General features: G+C 42.6%; 1 protein-coding gene and 1 long non-coding RNA gene across 3 annotated transcripts in view; both read right to left on the bottom strand.

Annotated features, from left to right (window-relative positions):
* Nucleotides 1-21,495, bottom strand: part of NUBPL (NUBP iron-sulfur cluster assembly factor, mitochondrial) — a 252,602-nt gene that overhangs the window by 12,308 nt on the left and 218,799 nt on the right. The window lies entirely within an intron of this gene.
* LOC123283089 (uncharacterized) lies at nucleotides 1,445-16,104 on the bottom strand. 2 transcript variants are annotated; one of them, XR_011506342.1, is made up of 3 exons: nucleotides 15,970-16,104; nucleotides 4,598-4,704; nucleotides 1,445-3,559 (listed from the first exon to the last, which is right to left on the bottom strand). It is a non-coding gene; the product is annotated as an uncharacterized lncRNA (long non-coding RNA). The 2 variants fall into 2 exon arrangements; XR_011506344.1 differs by lacking the exon at nucleotides 1,445-3,559 and adding an exon at nucleotides 4,055-4,190.

Here is a 21,495-nt window from a genome sequence, read left to right as displayed (position 1 = left end):
GGACTGACTGTATTCAAATCGTGCTCTGCCACTTACTTGGTGTGTGATCTCCAGGAAGATCCCTCACCAGGCAGAAATCAGTGAGCCATCCTTCAAATTTTTTCCCTTTCCTCCTGGGGATGTGACTACACTCTATTTCCTACCCTCCCTTGCAGTTAGGAGAGTTCTGGCCCCTGAAATGAGGGTGGAAAGTCTGACTCACAGAAACTGCAGAGTCTTCCATTATCTCAATCACCCCGGCTGCTTGCCTGATACCAGTGTCCAGGGCAACCTCAGCAGCCCTGAAGACAGCAGGGCCTCCATCCACGCAGGGAGTGGAAACCACCCCAACCACCCCACCCCCCACAGCTGCTGCTAATGGGATTTTACACGATTAAGAAATAACCTTTACATGACTAAGGAATCCTCTCCCTTTTTGTTAACCCAGTGAGATGTCAGGTTTCAGCCACAGCACTTTGTTTCACCCTAACCAATATACTAACCTCTCTAAACCTCACCTGCCTCTTCGGGCTAACTCTGGCACCCACCTTCACCGTGCTGTTAAGAGATTAAAAGAGAAACAAGGAATACAAAGTATGCCAATGCATCATGCCTGGGAAATGGTAAGGGCACAATAAAGGTTTGTTATTATTGTTCTAAGAGACCTGGTGCTAATGACCGTTGTCCATTAGGTATGACCTAACAGAAGGCTCACACACATTAAAACGCCCATTCCTGCTGCCTGAAGTTCCACCATTCCTTTCGGTAAATCAATGCCCTCTCCTTTAAAGAGTAGCTTTCCCACCTTTCATTATAAAGTTAACACGTTTATTGCAAAGAAAATCTATAAAACACAGAATTTATAAAGAACTAAATATTGATCATCTATAATCCTATCTTTTGGAGACAATCACTGCTAGATTTTAGTGTACGCCCTCTCAATTCTTTCTCTATTAATATAGGTGTGCCTATATGTAACATACACACATATAAATAATCAAAACGGCAATAATACTAAATATATAGTTGCTTTTTTTACCCAACCTTTTTATCTTGAACAGTTTCCTATGTGTTCAAATAGACTTTGAAAAGACGATGTTTGATGGGTGCTTATGGGCGCCTAACAACTGGTTTAACTATTGTACAGATATATCCCACTTTATCTAACCATGCCTTTATTGGAGTCTATTTTTGTTGCTTCTACCAACACAAAAAGTTGTAGAATAAGCCTCCTTGTACATAAATCTTTCCCTCTCTGATTATTTGCCCTTTCTGCTTTCATTTTCCTTTATCTGAGCCCTTAAAAATAATTTTGGCCCCCAAAATGATATAATAGCTGATATTTATTTTGTCTTGATTTATGTTTTATCTTTGCTATTTCCTTTTTTTTTTTGCTTCTTGTAGTTTTAAAAACAAAAATGCCCTTGGAAAAGTCCATTGATCTGCTCTCTGAAGGCCTCATGTTAATACATTTATCAGATTGCTTTATTTGCAGAAAGGAAAAACAGGGCTGTATCTAAATCATGGAAGTTAGAGGGAAAAGGAGTTCTGAGAGAGGGGAAGGGACAGGCAGTGGAAGTGGGATTAGAGATAAAATCTCTGCCACTCTCACAACTCTGCAACAAGGAAGTCTCCTTTCCTCCTGTTGTCCCAGCATCACCAGTAGATGAACTACTATATTTCCTTCTTTTACACTCAATCACACGCAGAAAGAACAGGAAGATTAACAAGCTAGGATCTCGCTTAATTGAGTTTTTGCTGGGCATATAGATAGCATTAACAACAAAAGTAGACAATGGCATCAATGAAACATAATCCTTGCATTGGACCTCTTGTTTATTGAATGGCTTGGGGCAGTGTCTATAGATAAATTAATAATGATTCTAGCTTCCTCTGTCTCTGGCAGCTAAATCAATGCCCACTCTTCAGGTCAAGGAGAGCCAATATTTCTCCACTACATGTATCTTGGCAAAATGGTTGGAAATGCATAGGAATTCAGTTTGCAGCCTTCTTGGGAGGTTTCTGTGAATCCCAATTTTATATTCCCACTGCTAGAGTGGACCATGTGAGTCTGCAACTGGCTTGGCATGTGCAATAGAGGCGTTATCTAAGGTAAATGCTCTTTTATCTTACTTGCATTTACCTCCGAATTGTTATCTATTCTCTTGGGGGAAGGTCTAGTTACAGATACTTATTGGAATGGCTGTGCAGCTCTGCATTCCCATCAGGCTTTCATTACCGTGTAACATTAAAATGATGGACACACATCTGCCTTTCTAGCTGCCTTCACACAAAGGATGGTCACTCACAACAACATCCTCTTCACATAAAAAGGGAAACAATATGAGGTACAATCAGGGTACTGGCAGAAAACGGCACACTCAAATCAGGATAGTTCATGGGGAATTTAATGGAGAGACTATTTACAAAGGTGTGGGCAGGGTGTAGGGAAACCACACGCGACAGTGTGATACTCCAAGTCTGGTCAACGGTGGGGCAGTGACTAGCCCTAGACCTGAAGGGGGCAGTTAGTGGACCCAGAAAAGACAGAACCATGTGGAGAAGTCTATGTTGACTTACGTTTGATAGAGGGATGCAGCCAGCCCTGGGTGACCCTGTGAGGAAGGAGCCCCAGGAATAAACACCCTGACCTCACTCTCCTCTGTCCCCTGATCACCTGCTGGGATTTATATTGGTAGAACCCAACCAGAAGCCAGAGAGTGGAACAGCCCATCAAGTCAGTCTCCCAGGGCAGACAGCGGGAGAGAGCAGGGAAGGTGGACAGTGAACACGAAGAGCTACATGGAAGATGGCTGGTAAAGGGGAAGAGACCAAGGGTTCAGTTTCGATGTGCCAGTATGAGACATCTATTAGGCGTCAAGAGGAGGAGGCAGGTAGGCAGCTGCATCTACGACTGCAGTGCAGGTCGAGGCCTGAACTGGAGAGACACACTCGGGACTCGGCACACAGATGCTTTTTAAAGCCACGAGATTGAAGGCGATCACTAAGGGGGTTGGGGAGAGATGAGGACCAAGGGCAGAGACCTAAGGATCTCCTAAGAGGACAGAGAGAAGGGAAGACTCAAGAGTGTGGAACGTGGAGGGCAGGGGAGCAAAGAGTGAGCAACAGAGGGAGGGACTGAGCGCCAGTGTCACAGGCGGCTCACGGGGTGACTCCGTGAGCCACGGCGTCACTGATGACCTCACGGTGATGCGGTGCGGCCTGAGGGGCCAGAGCCTCCCAAAGAGCACACGGGGAGAAGGGAGCAGGGGACGGAGACTGCGAGTGTGAGCAGCTCTTTCGAGCAGTGTTGGCTGCAAAGAGGGGAAAGAAACGGGAGGAGCACTGGCAGGGGAAGCGGAGTCAAGAACAGGCTGACTTTTTTAAGAAGGAGAAATAACGTGAGGTTTGTATGCTGATGGGAATAACCCAAGAGAAAGAGCAAAAATGATGCTGGAGGAGCAAGAGGGGACTATGGCCATGAGGAGCACACGGGCCCCTACGTTGGGGGGCAGGTGCCACTCAGCTCCAGTCAATTGCTGCCAGGTCTTCCGATTCTCAAGAGGAGCCAGAAATTGACCTGTTTTTAAAAACAAAAAAACCATGAAGTGTCCTGATATTTAAATGTTGGCAACTAACTAAAGAAATTTGTTAACTCTCTGAAATCCAAACCAAACTCATCTGCAGGCTGCCTCTCCTATACGGCGAGTTCAATCCCTTCCAAGGGCACCAGGTGTGGCCCCCTGTTTTAAGGACCTCTCAAGGACACTGGCTGTTTAATCTCTAAGATCTATGAAAGTGTAAGTGCCCCTGGGGTGGCGCTGGGCCAGGGCGGCTAAGGATACAGTCATTGTCCCCTTGGTAAAGGGCATAAAGGGCGGTGGAACTGGGGTTGCCAGGGGCGGCTGCACATCCTATACTTAAGTCCTCACAGCTAACACTTAGGCTTCACGTGTGCCCTTTACCTCCTCCCGCGTCCTCCTCACTAAGGAAACTTACTATTACCTGCACCCAATGCAAACAAAGGTCACCAAGAGACACTTTCGAGCCAAACGCCAAATGCTGGGCTGCGGGAGAAGGGCTGATGGTTTGTAGGCTCCCGGCTAATAAAAGAAGGGGCCTTCCTCCTGGTCTGGAGCTCAGAAGGAGCCCTAGCTGTCAGCGACGGCCCCAAGCAGGACAGCGCTTGGCTTTCCAAGGATGTCCAGCACCTGCACAGAAAAACCGCAGAGCCTGGTGAGCCGATGGTCCTTCACCACCCCGGGGGGCACAGGGCCTGCCAGGCAGGGAAGAGGGAGTGCTGACTTTGTCCAGAGGCAGAGTCAGGAGGAAAGCCGCCTTGGGGGCACTGCTGCGTTTTTATACTCACAAAACTGGTCTTTCTAGTAGGGTTAAAATCCTAGACCTCCAACTTTCACCACATGAGTATAAGCATTAAAATACTTCTCGGGTCACAGTGCTGGTTTCCCCTACTGGTGTGGGTCTCCACCTGGCAGTGTCATATCAGCCCCAGAGAAACCGTATTTTCAATGATTTCCTCCTATTTAAGAATGAATCGCTAAAGCTCCAGGTGGGACAGAAACAGCTTTCCTCTCTGAAACACGCTGCTCTCACTCACCTTTTGGTTCAGTCCTATGGGGAACAAGACGGGGAAAATGTTCCAGGCGTCCTGTCACACTGTTCAACTCCACAGCAAACCTGTTTTCCCCTCCATCCTGCGAAACCCTGCCAGGGAGAGTAGGGGCGGGTAAGGAGGGCTTGAGAGGGCTGAGGCGGAGAGAGAGACTTCTCTACCAAAGACTCTTTCCAATGTCTTCACCAGGGAGGCGAAAATCATGCTCCCTGCTCCAAGTGAGAAGGAGACTGTGGGGACAGTCATCCAGATCCCCTTGGTGGGGGAAGGTTCTGGGAAGGCGGCAGTGCGGCAAGCATAGGTTCTCAATTTCTCCAAATTCCCACACAAAAATAGAACAACAAGACAGCAAAACCAAAAACCCATGGGCAACATTTATAACAAAACTGGATGACAGGGTATCCCCGTGAACCCAAAATATAAGTGGGTAGAGACAAAACAACCCTCATAAGACCTGCGTAGTAGCAGGACCGTCCAGGAGAAGAAGAGCAAAGCAACAGGGCTTCTGACTTATGGACCTGGGAACAGAAAACCACAATGAAGTCAACAGGTATCACCGGAAAATGTGGAGGACCCATTTGAGAACAGCAGCTGAACTGGGAGGTTTCGCCCTTGCCAATAGCAAGTGAGTGCGGGGGCCTGCAGTAAGAAGGGCTGTCGGACCCCTGTGAATCAGGGCTCCCTTCTCGGACGAGCCCTGCACAGGGAGAAACTGCTGCGAGAGCAACCGAAATGGAGCACAATTGGGACAACAGAGACAAAAGAAAGAGAAAGTTCAGACCAAAGTAGCGGAGGGAAACAGAGCCAAGAAGGCTGCCACGTATTTGAATGCGACACACAAACAACCAAAGAGGGGGCTCTGTGAAGTCAGGAAAGCTTTACTGAACCCCCGCCCCATTCTAAAATTCAGAAAAACTGATTTCATTCAAAATGAGCTTTAGAAAAATATCAAGATACCATCCAAAGTTACTATGAAGAAAAAGGAAATAAGGAACTGAGAGCATCCCACAGGCAAAGAAAGCATGCCAGAAAGTCGTGTCTACAATACAGAACAAAATTGTAAGCTAATACCTCAAAATGAGTTAAAACACACTAAGAAAATGATAGAAGACTTGAAAAGAAATCAAAATTAGAAAAACTCAGAAATGAGGTGACAGAACTCATACAAATTAGAAAAGAAAAAATCATTTCAGAAATGAAGAATAAGCTAGAAAGAACACAAGAGCAAATAGACACAACAGATAACGCCCTAAGAGAAATAAAACATGCAAAAGAGAAACATTGTAAAAAGCCAAAAAGAAATGAAGAAATAAGGAATTCAAGAGAAAATGAGGAATATCAAAGATATGCAAAGGAGCTTGAAAGTATTGATAAGAGTCCCATAGAAGAAAAGCCAAAGTTAGGGAACAGAAACATACTAAAAGCCATTAACTCAAGAAAAACTTTTCTAAAATAAAAAATATATATATATGAAAACTACACGCTGAAAAAAACAGCCTATGTACCTGATAATATCAACCCAGAATGACCAATACCAAGCCATTTCTGGCTAGCAAGGGAAATTGTTTGGGCATCTAGAAAAAGAAATGTGAGTTATAAGAGAAAAAAAATTAGACTGCCATCAGTTTTTTTCCACAGCAGTGCTTTTCCCAAGAAGAAAATGGAAGGAGATATTTAAGATATTCAAAGAAAGAAAGTATAAGCCAAGGATTTAATATCCAGCAAAACTCATTTTCAAGTATAAAGGACACAGACAAACTTATCAACATGCAAGGATTCAGAGAATATTATTCCAAAGAAGCTTTCCTGAGGAACAAGCTTCAGACAAACAAGATGACTAGGGCAAGCAGCACTGACCTAAGGAGTAGTGGTGGACGTTAAATATATGTCCACCAATATAGTCTGTGGAACAAAGACTAAGTGAGGGCTAGGAAACCATGTAGACAGTACAACTATTAAACGATAAGGGAAAGAGCAGATGCAGAATACACGCATATATGCATACATGTGTCTACACGCATATACCTCCTCTGGCTCTGTCCACTGAAAAGGCCCAGAAACAAAGACGGACCCAGTAGCAACGAGCATCCCCAGCACCAGACAGTGATTTTAAAATATAATTTCTCACTAAAAGAACCTGGGGCTTATTAGAGAAATGGTAGATTCCAGGTATGGCACAGGAAGTATACAAGACATGCCCAGAACACCTTGTCAGACCAGACAGCAAGGAAGCTATCAAAGATTACTCGGTCATGTCAAAAGGACTTAGGAGCCACCTTGAAGAGGCTTTTACTAGCTAAAGATGTGATCATTTGAGCTTCAGTAAGAATAATAAATGTAATGTATTTAAACCTATAAATATGTTTAAACCCATGAGTTCTTAAGTGACCTGTTTAAAAAGGAATTGGCCACCTTTGAAGTATGATGGGGAACTAATTCATGAGAATTAGTAAATCAGGGGAAAGAATCAAGCATTTATTCTTCTTGTCCTACATGAATTCTACAGCTGATTAGTCAATAGTCAATGAAGTATCTCTTTATAAATGTTTTCCAGCTAATAAATGGGAAAGAAATGATAGAATTAGTCTAGCATAATTTTGCAATTCTAATGAGTTAAAAGATGTAGATATTAAGCATCAAAGCTGTTCCTGTCATAAAAAAGGAGACAACGAGACATCATGTGCCTCCTACGATCTTGTCAAACACCACCTAGAATTTTGCCAAACGGAATAAACCTGAGTCTGATCCAACGTCTGGATCCAGGTGCCAATTTTCAAGAAATACAGAGGACATGGGAAAGGGTTGTCCTGCACCAAGAGGCTGCAATCAGCAAAACCCAGATTCGGGCTAACTCTAAAGGTCAAATGGCCTCGATTCTTCCATGTAAATTTTAAGGAAAAGAAAGGAATGGAGAGGGATTCTGTAAGTTAAAAGAGACTTAAAGACACAGCAAATTTTTTTAAAGAGCAACTACAGTGCTAAGGATGCACATATGCAGGGTAACTATAAAAATGCAGCAAAGTGATTACAATAAAGTCAAGATGTGATTACTTTTGTGGGGAAGATGGGACTTCTGGGTGAGTGTATTAGTCAGGATTCTCCAGGGAAACAGAACCAACAGGATATAGATAGATATATATAAGAGGAAGTTTATCACAGGAATTCGTTCACACGATTGTGGAGGCTGGGAAGGCCCACGATCTGCCATCTGCAAGCTGGAGACCCAGTCTGAGTCTGAAGGCCTGAGAACCAGGCGACGGATGGTGTAAGCCCTGGTGTGAGTCCAATGTCCGAGGGCAGGAGAAGACGGATGCCTCAGCTCAGGCAGAGAGCAAATTCACCCTCCTTCCACCTTTTTGTTCTATTCAGGCCCTGAATGGATCAGATGATGGTGATCTGCACTGGTGAGGGCAATCTTCTTTCTCAGTCTACTGATTCAAATGCTAATCTCTTCCGGAGGCACCCTCACAGACACACCCAGAAATAATGTCTTACCAGCTATCTAGGCATCCCTTAGCCCAGTCAAGTTGACACATAAAATTAACCATCATAGCGGGTAACAAAGTTCTATTTCTTGACTTGGCAGTGGTTTCAAGAATGTTCACCTCAGAAAAATTCATTGTCATACAATTGTTTTGTGTTGTTTTCTGTAACCGTTTTATTTTATAATAATATTATTTCTATAATAATAGCCCACTGAAAGGGCTCCCCACCCTCTGTGGGCTGGAGAAGAGTCTGGTGTCAGGTCAGGAGATGGGAGCAATTTCCTAATAGACAATATGTCCAACCAGAAAGCAAAATGGCCTTTCCCAGGATGAAGATGAACCTCCAGCATATTCTTTGATTTTTCTCACCCTGTGGGGAAGATCATTGGACCCTCTTGAGGGAAATATTGATTAATATATCAGATCATTGCTATTTTTATGTCAGGAGATATGCAAAAAGTAGTTTCACTCACGTCAGGAAAGCTCAAACTAAACTTCACAGGCACCTTTTGAAAAGGCTGTCAGTGGAGGAGGGATGGAAAGCGGGTGTAAGACCTTCCAGAAAAAGCAGCAGATCTCGTTCCAGCCCTCACTGTCAAATCCTGTTTCATCCAGAGCTGTGGTCAATTCAGCTGGGTGTACTGTGCTACGGTTATCTAATTCTTGATGATTTAATGGCTTTTAAAAATCTGAAAAACGGAAACATTTTATCCAATTAAAAAGAAAACTTCCCATCACAAAAGGCTTATTAGCCACTAGAATAGATACCAAAGGAAGTTCTGCCGTGTCCTTCCTGTGAGAGCCTAAGAGCCATCTATTCAGAATACCCGAGGTGCAGATGTGCATGGAGACAGGTCCAGCGGATGTCCGTGGTGTCTCCTGTGGAGATGATGATGGCACTGTCCATCACTGACCAGGCGATAGGAGGCAAAAGAGCATGGTGATCAGAGCACAGATGTGTATCAGAAAGATTTCAGTTCAAATCCTGGCCTTTGTCAGTTGCTAGCTCTGTGACATTGGGCAAATTCATTAACCTCTCGAATGTTTATTTCCTCACCTGTAGAATGAGGCTAGTAATCACAACCATTTCACTAAGTTGTTGTGAGAATTGAATGCAGTGATGGATGTAAAGGGCAAACACCTGACACGCCACAAGAGCTCACCAGGAATGAGCCATTCTCATCATTAGTGTTATGAACATCATCATCGTCACCAGAAGGAGGGTCTATTAAGGAACAAAATAATTTAGCCCAGTGGCTCTTCAAAGCGTACTCCCCAAACCAGCAGCATCTGCATCACCTGGGGACTTCTCAGCAATACATCTCCACCCAGCCCCCACCCCTCATCTCCAACCTCAGACCTGCTGAATCAGAACCTCCGGGGTGGGGCCAGCAATCTGTTTTAACAAGCCCTCCAGTGATTCCAGGCATGCAACAGTTTGAAAACCACTGATCTAGAACCATCATTTGTTGAAGCCTCTTGCAAACTTTCACAGCCGGAGACCTTGAATTTTCCAGGAAGGCTGCTAAAATTTTGCTTTTTTATTGACTGAGAACAATGAACTTGAAATCTAGCCTTGATTCTATTAGCTAGTGATGCTGAAGAGAGAGCCCTGTCTGATGCCCCACCAGCCTTAGAGGAGCGCTGAAGGCAGAGATCGTGGTTTGTCATCTGTGGGTTCCTCAGCATCTTACGCATGGTCTGACAGGCGCAGACACCCCATAGATATTCACTGCTTGAACAACGAATGAAGAGTTAGGAGAGAGGCTGGAGATGATCATAGCATTCAACCAGCAGATAAAGTCACATCTAAGATAATATAACAGGATTTTGTTTAAAAATACTTGCTTTCTAGAACTCAGGAGACACTCATTTGCTTGGCTTAGTCAGCAACTTAAGCATATCTTATTAAAATGTATGACTTCCAGTTGAAATTGGAAAAAAGGATTAACGGTGATTTTTAAAACCTCAAATAACTAAATTCCCAGTGAAATTGAATTTGGGGCAGTACTCAGCCCTTGGGTTAAAGAGGCAATCAAAAGAAAACAAACAGACAAAAAGGATTTTCAGTGTTGTTTTCAATGCAATTCTGAGGCTAGATGCTGGAAATAAAGAGAGAAAAATTACTTTCTCCCTCTAAATATACATATATATTATAGTAGAAGCATAAATGATTATTTATATTCTGAAGCATGACAAAATCTAGATTAATCAAAGGAAGATAGACTATACTGAACATCATTTATTAAGGCAGGGAATTATAAAAATTTTGTTTTAGAAAGGTTTTTAATAATTCTATATTTCAATTAATCTGCATATCACATTCAACACACTTCTCTGTTAAAGTTTAACTAACATATTTAGAAAACACCAGCCATATTATCAAGGTGAAGCACCACATCTTCATATAGAAAAATCTCTTTTCCTTTAAGAATTAGTAGATAAAACTTACACCTGCAATTCCAGCAGGCATTGGAAAGCTAAATGCAGTTTGGCACCCACCCCTCCCCCCAAGACTGTATAGAAAGATATGAAAGTAATAAAAAAAAGTATCAGAGGCAGTAATGCCAGGATCATCCATATTTATTTTGATTCTTGTATTTGACCATCTACTGATGTGTGAAAAGCCCTCAGTAAAAATGAATGGTTTTATCAATATTCCCCACAAAACATATCGGGGGTCATCAAGGTAAGATCTGCTGCCACCAACCTTGAAAGGTTGGTCTCCTGGCCCAGGGACACCCCCTCTCTTGGAGATCTCAAAGAGAATGGATGAAAAGCATATACTATCTGGAGCAGCTCTGTACATTAGAGAAAAAGAAAAACTAGGTGACAGACAGCGATCCCTTGGTGGCACTTGATGAAATAATGCAGAGTTAACTAATGAATTTATAGGGACAGTGGATCTATCATTTTTTGCTTTTGGCTTAGCCACGATGGGAGACCCTCAGGCACTGAAGGAGCAGCATCCATTAACGTGTAAGTCGGCTGAGGAAGATAAAGGACATCCCAAAGAGTTTAACTTCCCCTCAAGGAGAACTTACTGACTCATTCATTCGTTCATTTAGTTCTCAGTAATTCTGTACTTAGGTGCACCTTTAGATGTACTTGAGCGTTTAAAAAGTAGGACAATTGGCTTGTCCATTTTTCCTTGCGTTCTACTGATTATTTTTTGGTGATTGCAAATTCTTGAAGGATTTCATTCTTGCAAGACATTTAGAGGACCTGTCTTCACTCTCCAATCTTTCTGAAATTAGTACAATTAGTTAAAAAGTGTTCCTCTTTTAAAATTTCACAATGTTCCTTCCCTTTATTTTTCCACTAAAGAGGTTGTTTAGACTCTATAGCAGCAGTGTTCACCACTGTCTGGTAACAGGAAAAAATCACCGTCCCTTTTATTTTAGAGAGTCACATGCCTGCTGACCCTTTGTACGGTTAAGGAGAATATACATTTCTAACACTGAAATTAAGGACTTTGGGAGCTGAAGGATGCAAAAGGTACCGAAGAAAGAACAAAATGCTTCAACCTCCACAGCACGTAATGACTCCCAAAGCTCCAGCAGCCGCCCAGCCTCCTTTCTAAGCTTCCAGCTAGACTCAGAGCTGTCTTTCTGATCCTATCACTCAGATGGTATAGGGGTCTGCAAGGCCTGTTTCAGAGGCTCAGCGTTCAAGTGCATGCATGCACACACACACACACACACACACACAAACACACTTGGCATCTGCCATCATGAATTCATGAAATAGCCTTTGAAGAGTGAGCCTTTATGTGGGGAAAGAGCCAGGTTCTCAGTCTAGAGACGGACTCAGATGTCTCAGCAGATGTTTTCTTCCATGTCTGTTTCTGATGCCAACAAATGATGCAAATAGCAGCTGACAATTCCAGACGCTCCCAGATGCCTGCAGTAAAGTTAGGAGGTGTCCTCTACCCTCCCCTTGCTGGCTAGCATTTGAAGGAGCAATTACATTATATGCTAAGATGAACTGATGAATAAACAGACAGACGTCTTTTTGAGGAAGCTTATTTAATCCTTCTGCAGAAACTACACACTTGACCCAAACAATAAAACTGGCTGTTGGTAACTTTAGAGGTATATTCCCCTCACTATTAGCTCACCAGCATCTGAGATGAACTTCAGACCATCAACAGGCAAACATGACAAGAGATTACAGTATAGCAACTGGTAGATTGCTGACACTGCCATGAGCTGGAACCTATCTCTGATGTGTGTAAAGTATTTCTGCTGTAACAAGGGTCTTTTGAGTTAGACATAATAAATCCCCTCTTGTTGAAATGACTGGGCTTAGGTGATCAGCACTGTTCCTTCTGTTTTAGCAACTTCTAAGATGAAAAGCGAACTCACATGGCCTGGAGGGAAGGGGGTAAGTCAGGATGATGATTGAGGCCCTAATAAAAACTCCTCAAGAGGTCACAATGGTTTCACATGTTCCCCAGGCACCTGAGACTTAAAACGGCCAAAAATACTTATCTTCTTCCCCCTAAAACATCCTGCTCCTCTTTCTGTTGCCATCTCTCCATGACTGGTACCTTGCATCCAACCACTTCCAGACACCATGTCCTACCATTTCTAGTTCCTATTTGGATTCACCACCCTGACTTGTTAGGTCAGATGTAGGAGTTGAAAGTGGATATTTAGCAGGTGAGGCAAGTTGAATGATGGAACGGTCTACTGATGCCCCCCGACGGAGGGGGCAAGTGAAGTCAGGAGGCAGGTTATCTAGCTGGGCCACAGGTATAGCCACTGAATATTGGCCTCTCCAGCCTCTGCCACTCTCTTCCTCCCTCAGTAGAACATGTGCCCTTGGGGAGTGGAAAGGTCAAAGCCAGCATATTGAGTTCAAACTGAGCCACTGGTGCCACTGGTGCCACTGACATGAGGTGGAAAAGGGAAGGTAGAGAATGGGAAAATGGTCCAAGGAATCCAGACACCAGGAAAGTCAAAACCGACAGGAGGCAGAGTTGCTCTGGATGAATTCTGAAGACAGAGTATAAATGCCTGTTGGGCTTTTTATCTGCTCACAACCGCCTCTTATGTGGGCAATCCAAGATCATTCCAGTGGTTCAGACAGGGAGGAAGAGCAGAGGTCAAGGCGGTTCATGCTCAAACCCACAATTTTGCTCTGTAGTAACAGCCAAGTTCATCTGCTGAGAGAGAGACTGGGCGGGTAAGGGACTCTCCAGAAGGGCAGAGGTCTGAAACAGGCTCTGTGGGACTGGAGAGGGAGTTGACCAGGGACACACAGCAGCACCCAGCAGCCCTAAGGGCCCCACTGAAGCTGGAGACCACACATTTGTTGTAGCACCATTACACTTGGGTATGTGGTTTTCTTCAGTGTTGCTGAGCAGTTTTAGGAGGAGAGGAAGCAGATTTCAGGAAAAATACAAGCTTTGGCATTAACAAAGCAGGTGCAGTGGTTACACAACAAGGTAAGGGAGTGAGGGAGAAACAAATGAAACCATTCTCTGTGTAGGTCTAGGTTGGAGAAGACAGGAAGGTGTGATGGTTACTTTTATGTTTCAACTTGGCTGGGCCACAGCGGCCAGATATTTGGTTAAACATTATTCTAGATGTTTCTGTGAGGGTGTTTTTGGATGAGATTAACATTTAAATCAGTGGACTTTTTTTTTTAAGAAGAAGAAGATTAGCCCTGAGCTAATATCCACTACTAATCCTCCTCATTTTTTTTTGCTGAGGAAGACTGGCCCTGAGCTAACATCTGTGCCCATTTTCCTCTACTTTATAAATGAAACACCTACCACAGCATGGCTTGACAAGTGGTGCATAGATCCACACCTGGGATCCAAACCCACAAAGCCTGGGCCACCAAAGCAGAACATGCAAAATTAACTGCTGCACCACTGGGCCAGCCCCTAAATCAGTGGACTCTAAGTAAAGCTGTTTACCCTCTATAATGTGGGTGGGCCTCATCCAATCAGTTGAAGGCCTGAACAGAACAAAAGACTGACTACCCCAAGCAAGAAGGAATTCTGCTAACAGATAACCTTTGGAACTGAATGACAACATCAGCTCTTCCCTGGTCTCCAGCCAGACAGTCTTTGGACTTGAACCACAACATCAGCTCCTTCTATGAGTCTCCAGCGTGCAAGCCTACCCTGCAGATTTTGGACTCACCAGCCTCCATAAATGCATCAGTAAATCTCTTAAAATAAATCTCTCTCTCTATATATATATATGTATACAGAGAGAGAGAGATCGGTTGATCAATAGATTTAGATCTATCTATCTGTCTACAAATATGCACACACTCTATTGGTTCTCTTTCCCTGGAGAACCTGACTGATACAGAAGGTAAGTCCAGAGAGAGGGAAGGAGCGAGTGATGGGGACATGAAGGCATTGAAGTCCTGAAAGGCGGCTTCAGTAGGGGTAGTGGAATGCGAGCCCAGGAAGGATGGTAAGGTACCACATTCAGAGTTAGGAGAGGTTCAGATTTCAGATGCAGAGTGGATCCAATGAGGACAAAGTCAGAGGAGTGAGGCAGAGAATGTGGAAACTGAGGAAGCCTTTGCGGCCCAGTGCTGCGCCCTGAAGCAGGGCCCTCAGGGAGCGTGGGGCTTGGACTGGAGAGAGAAGTTGCGAGCCAGGGTGTCAGGAGTCAGGGAGGCTGCCTGCTAACATTCTTCAGTGGCTCCTTCTCATCTGCGGGCAAGTCCAGCTCCCTCACAAGCAGGACGCCATTCACGCCCTGGCCCTTTGTGCCTCCCCAGCTCACCTCTGCTCAGTCCCGGGCAGTCCAGCCTCAGCCCCCTGCCGGTCCCTGTGGTCTGGAAGCTGACTAAGCTCTCCACCTTCAAGCCTTTGCACACGCCATTCTTCCTGCCCTTCCTGGAAGGGCAACCCACTCCTCACCCCACCCCTCTCTCCATCCTGGTAGCTTCAAAGGAGGCCGAAAAGAAAAGAATCCTCACCTTGACAAGCACTCCTAACAAATCAGAGAGTCTTAAAGGGTCGGGAAAATTCCTCCCTGTACTCAGTGATTAGCTACGCCTTCAGTGAAGCAAACTGCACTTTTCTGTGGAACGGCAGCTTCTGCAAATAATTTACAGAGTTGCAGCCTGCTCAATCTCAATCATCAGGATTCAAGCGTTCTAGTTTTAATTCAGGTAGCATCAGAGAGCTGTATTAATTACTTGCAAAGATGACAATGAGCCGGCAGCAGGTGGCCACAGGTGGACCCGCCTCCAGCTCTTCATTTTTTGCATGTCCTTGTCCGTTGCCATCTCTCTGCCAGACTTACAATCTCAATGTTTAGTACAGACATATGCTTTTTGCATTGATTTCTTTTCCTAGTCTTGATTTCCCCCCTACAGCCTCTCCTGAAGTTAACCCTTTATTTAAAAAGTGATAAATAAAACATGAGTCTGGTTTTAACTTTTAAAGCATGAGGTAGTTCAATAAGTAGAAGAGTGGAAGGATGTTAATCAATGACACGACTCATGGCTTTCTGACTGAAGCCTGGATCAGGGACTCTGGCAGTAAATTTTAAGGAACCATTTCTTTCCCTGGCCTGAGAAACATTCACCCCTGTGGCTCATTTTCTTCCCTCCATAAAGATGGTATGGGGGTGGGAGAGACTTTGGGGACAGGAATAACTCCACGCCAAGTGGCTACGCTTGAGGATTCGCTCATCTGCCAAACCATCCTTCACGTTCTCCCTGGGAGGACAGACAGAGCATCACTGTATAGTCACACCCATGGCCAGTCTTCCCCAGGTGACCCTTGTCACAACTAAGCAAGCCGAGGCTCTCAGTGGCAGAAAGCAAGTTTGATTCCTGTCTTCCTTAAACCATACGCTCTCCTTCCTTAATAAACTTGTCCTCACTCACCGTGAAATTGAACACACAGCCTTTTCCTGATGACCAGATGGCCCGGCAGCGCAGCCACTTCAAGCACCCCACACTTCCTCTCCACCAGCCTCCACGGCGGGAATCGAGGGGCACATGCCTTATTCCTCTCAGTTGCCAACCTCTCTTGAGCGCTTCCCCCAATGATTATTTTTAAAACACCAGAGCAATGGAGTTGAGAGTAAGCAAATATTTCTTCAGAGCTATAAAATAAAACACATCTTTCTGAGGAGGGTAATAGTAAATGAACAAAAGAAATGAGTCAAAATTATATTCTTCATTATTATTTAATTCAACAAGGATGCCACTTACATTTATTCTAAGTTATCTGGTATAGTTGTTTGAATTAAAATTTCCCTTCAAGTCATAGCTAGTACTCTGGTGAGTAAAGCAAGGAAATTCTGATGGGTAATGTAGGGCAGTATGAACAGAATCCCACTCACACCAGTTGACATCTGCTTAGTACTCAGACAGTTGCAGCGATGAAAGCCTCTCAGGATTCTTGAGCTTCTTGGGGCATACTTCCCTTTGGCAGTCTTACCTAGACACATTTATTGAACTTTCTAAACCTTTTTCTTCCACCTGAAAAAAATGGGTACCTTAGGCTTACCAATACACAAAAAAATATAGGGAAAGACACTCACGTATGTAAGGTCCTTTCTCAACTACACAAAAGGAAATTCTTGCCACAATTTGGTCTCTCATATCATCAGGAAATCAACTCTCTCCTCCTTCCTCAAACCAATTTTGGAAACGGTGACTAACGCTCTTGTTTACACAGGAATTGATAACTTCATTTATTGCTTAAAATAGTAACAGGTTAGGGTTGCTATGAATTGTCAAGGAAGATTAGTTTGCAACAAGGATTTTTATTAAGAGAGGTGTGAAGTGAAACCAAACTGAAGTGGCAGCACCTACTCTGCTTTCAGAAAATACTCTCTTAGAAAATGTGCAAGCAAGTCACATACATACTTGTTTCTAAAAGCTCAGGACACTGAAGTATTCTAAAAAGCCCGGCAATGAAGCCATCATTCAGAAATAAAAGTGGGTTATACAGGTTCCAGCCAACACACTTAGATGGTATATTTTCCTATTCTTCTAACACTTCATTTTATAAAAAACCAACTTCACTAAACAGCTCCTGCGTCCTATTGCTTACTAACAGGAAGTGATCATTATGAATCTTCATTTTTTATATTCACTTTAAAATGTAATTAATTGGAAGCCTTAGATAGGTACAGAAAGCTTGTTTACATGAAAATTCCTCCCTAGAAAGGATAAGAAATCTCTGTGATTCAACAGAGAGCAATTACTTGATAATTCAAGACAGTAAAAACTTTCCTCACCATAAAAAGACATAAACTAATAAAAGGTTTTGATATTTTTATTTACTGGCGATTTAATGTGCACCATTTATAAAAACTGGTCAGTGTGGAGGGACACTAAATAGTATAACTGTTTCAAGCAGCAGTCTGAGCACTAACTGAAGAGCGCGGAGACAGAGGGAAAGCAAGGCTTTTTTCCATCAAGCCTGGAATTTGAACTCGAGGGTCACAGAATATTTATTTTAAAACTTCCTAGTCAGTAAAAGAAACATTTTCTTGGTGCAAAGGAGCAAACATCACCCAACCATTCTCTACAATTCTTTAGCAAGGAAAATAGGGAGTAATAGAAAAAAAAAAAAAAAAAAGCACAGATTTCAGTTCCTAAAATAAACTTTATGCAATCACAGGAAACATTGAGATCTCTTTTTCCTCCTCTTGCAGGAAAATGAAGCAATCTCTGGGCCACAGGAAATAACACAAGTTTTAGAAAATCCTTGTGGTACGAGAGAGAAAAGTTCAAGTGGATCTCTTCTGAGTCCCACAAATGACGTAAAGGACGACAGATGTTCAAAGACTGAGATACTGCAACAAGAGGTAATTGATTTGTACTGAGCAGAGTGACGACTCCATCCGAGGTCCAGGAAAACAGGACAGCGGAGACTCACATACACAACATTACAATCAATATGTCTGCACACAACTAGCTTCTGGCTTCATTTTGGCAAAAAGAGCAACTGAAGGAAGAGAAATGATGGCAGGAAGTGCAGAAGAAAGGAGGCGTGAGGGGGAAAGAAGACAAAGTAGATAGGACTAGCTTATTTTAGATTGCCAGCAGATTCTACCAAAAATTGGTAAAAATATGGGCATGTCAATAATTGATGGGACAATTTAAGAAAAATCAACAATCATAACTGTGGATACAACACTTACCTATGCAAAAATTCATATAATGTAATTGATAGAAAAAGGTTTATAATATTTTCATTAAATTTAATTACAGGCGTCAAGGGAATAAAGCTTATAACATCTGCTTTTTGCCTTAAAAGTACTGTTTCTTAGAATACCTAGTTAGGAGGGTATCTTTGGCATTGCTACATAGGGCACGTTAGTAGACACATGTTTTACAATCCCACCAAAGACTTATCAATTAAGTCTGGGATGAAAGGTCAAAAAGTAGTTGATGTAGAGTAAATCAGGAAGAATTTCACATTTTGTACAGATTTCTCCCTTTGTGGCTTTAACACAAAAGGAGATTCCACAAAACCTTCTGAAGACCATCTATCTGTGCTGTGACATTCCATGACCACACCTTGAATTTAACAGGTCACAAATAGGATAATCAAATAAAGAGCCTTCAGTAGGTTAAAAATGTAGTTTTACATGACTTTGTAGACTACTGGGTTTGGGGAAGAGCAACCAGGCAGAATGAACTGTTCGGTCATTTGCAGCGTCAAAGGACACGTTCCACTTCCTTATTCTCTTCCGTTTATTCTCCCCCTGCCGTATCCTCTCTCCAGGCCTGCTTCCCTCATGGCTGTGTTGCTGTATAGTTTTCCAGCTGATCACCCTGTTTTTCCTCATTTTGTTACTGAATGCTCCTTGCTCACATCCCCATCCCACTACTGCTGCCACCTCATTTCCTACATTGGCTGGATCAATCTTTTAAAAATATGGCTTCTATAAGTCACTTTCAGAGTCAAGAACTTATGAGAGGCACTTTCTTGGTAACCTCACAGCAATAGCTGACACATGCATACACGAATATGCGTGTGTGTGTTTGCTGATGCAAACTGTAGCACTCCCCACATCCTTCTTCTTTAACAATATAACCCAGTGGTCATTCCATTCAGAGCAATTGGAGCTGCTTTACTCTTTTATAATAGCTGCATTATACTCCATTGTATGGATGTTCCACAATTTATTTAATAAGCCTCTGTGGAAGGAAAATGGGTGGTAGAGTGAGTAGAAGAAGGAAACATACTTTTTCTCCAAATGATATGTCTATATATATATTTTATTTTATTGAGGTCATAATAGTTTACAACATTGTGAAATTTCAACTGTCAATTGTCATTTTTCAGTCACCATATATGTGTCCCTTTATCCCTTATGCCGACCCCCCAAACTCCTTCTCTTCTGATAACCACTAATCTATTCTCTTTGTCCATGTGTTTATCTTCCACATATGAGTGAAATTATATGGTATTTGTCTTTCTCTGTCTGGCTTATTTCCCTTAACATAATACCCTCAAGGTCCATCCATGTTGTCGCAAATGGGACAATTTTGTCTTTTTTATGGCTGAGTAGTATTCCAGTGTGTGTGTGTGTGTGTGTGTGTGTGTGTGTGTGTGTGTGTATGTATATATATATATATATATATATATATATATATATATATATATACACCATGTCTTCTTTACCCATTCATCAGTTGATGGGCACCTGGGTTGCTTCCACATCTTAGCTATTGTGAATAATGGTGAAATGAACATAAGGGTGTATAAGTCTCTTTGAATTGTTGATTTCAAGTTCTTGGATAAACATCCAGTAGTGAGATAGCTGGGTCATACGGTATTTCTAGTTTTAATTTTTGGAGAAATCTCATATTGTTTTCCATAGTGGCTGCACCAGTTTGCATTCCCACCAGCAGTGTATGAGGATTCCCTTTTCTCCACATCCTCTCCAATATTTGTTATTTTTTGCTTTGGTAATTATAACCATTCTAACAGGTGTAAGGTGATATCTCATTGTAGTTTTGATTTGAATTTCCCTAACAATTAGTGACATTGAACATCTTTCATGTGCTTGTTGGCCATCTGTATGTCTTCAGTGGAAAAATGTCTGTTTGTATCCTCTGCCCTTTTTTGAGGAAGCTTAGCCCTGAGCTAACATCCAGCGCCAATCCTCCTCTTTTTGCTGAGGAAGACTGGCCCTGAGCTGACATCTGTGCCCATCTTCTTCTATTTTATATGTGGGATGCCTGCCACAGCATGGCTTGACAAGCAGTGCATAGGTCTGCACCCAGGATCGGAACTGGCGAACCTGGGCTGCTGAAGCAGAGTACGCGAACTTAACTAAGTCTATGCCACCAGGCTGGCCCCTCCTCTGCCCATTTTTTGATCTGGTTATTTGTTTTTTTATTGTTGAGTTATATAAGTTCTTCATATATTTTGAAGATTAACTCTTTGTTGGATATATGATTTGAAAATATTTTCTCCCAGTTGTGGGTTGTCTTTTCATTTTGCTCCTGGTTTACTTTGCCTTGAAGAAGCTCTTCAGTCTGATGAAGTCCCACTTATGTTTTCTTTTGTCTCCCTTGTCCAAGTAGACACAGTATTCAAAAAGATGCTGCTAAGACTGATGTCAAAGAGTGTACTGCCTATATTTTCTTCTAGGAGTTTTATGGGGTCACATCTTACCTTCAAGTCTTTAATTCATTTTGAGTTAATTTTTGTGTATGGCAAAAGATAATGGTCTGCTTGCACTCTTTTGCATGTGGCTGTCCAGTTTTCCCAACAGCATTTATTGAAGAAGGTTTCCTCTCTCCATTGTATGTTCTCAGCTCCTTCATTGAAGATTAGCTATCGGTAGATGTGTGATTTTATTTCTGGACTTTCAATTCTGTTCCATTGATCTGTGTGTCCATTGTGTACCAGCACCATACTGTTTTGACTATTATAGCTTTGAAATATATTTTGAAGTCAGAGATTGTGATGCCTCCAGCTTTGTTCTTCTTTCTCAGTATTGCTTTAGCTACTCAGGGTCTTTTGTTACCCCGTATAAATTTTAGGATTCTTTGTTCTGTTTCCATGAAGAATGTCATTGGGATTCTGATTGGGATTGCATTGAATCTGTAGATTGCTTTAGGTAGTATAGACATTTTAACCATGTTTATTTTTCCAATCCACGTGCATGGAATATCTTTACATTTCTTTCTGTCATCATCGATTTCTTTCAATAATGTCTTATAGTTTTTATTGTATAGGTCTTTCACCTCCTTGGTTAAATCTATGCCTAGATATTTTATTCTTTTTGTTGCAATTGTAAATGGGATTGTGTTCTTGAGTTCTCTTTCTGTCAGTTTGTTATTAGAGTATAGAAATGCCACTGATTTTTGTAAGTTCATTTTCTACCTTGAAACTTGCTGTAGTTGTTTATTATTTCTAATAGATTTCTCATGGAT

The sequence above is a fragment of the Equus asinus genome, chromosome 2, assembly GCF_041296235.1.
Source record: "Equus asinus isolate D_3611 breed Donkey chromosome 2, EquAss-T2T_v2, whole genome shotgun sequence".
Lineage (NCBI taxonomy): Eukaryota > Metazoa > Chordata > Mammalia > Perissodactyla > Equidae > Equus > Equus asinus.
This window is presented reverse-complemented; position numbering and strand designations above follow the sequence as displayed.